We start from the raw sequence: 268 nt of genomic DNA, 5'->3' as shown, positions 1-268 counted from the left end.
TTCTGTTGGTTGTGGGGGGGCCTTCAGCGGGGTGTATTTGTCGGCCAGTGGCTCCGCTTGGCCTCCCTTTGTGCAGAGTGATTCCAAGCAGAGCCCCTAATGAGACAGAACGTTAGGTTATAACTATAACCAAGTTCTGTTAATTAGGTGTGACGCTTGGAATCCGACGGCCGCTGCAGCCCTTGACCTCACCTTGTGGTGAAAGCTTGGGAAGGAGGCGAGCAGGTGACCACACACCTGCTTATGAAGGTAAGCTGATGAGGGGTGT

Source organism: Notolepis coatsorum (genome assembly GCF_963971535.1).
Source record: "Notolepis coatsorum genome assembly, chromosome: 20".
Lineage (NCBI taxonomy): Eukaryota > Metazoa > Chordata > Actinopteri > Aulopiformes > Paralepididae > Notolepis > Notolepis coatsorum.
This window is presented reverse-complemented; position numbering follows the sequence as displayed.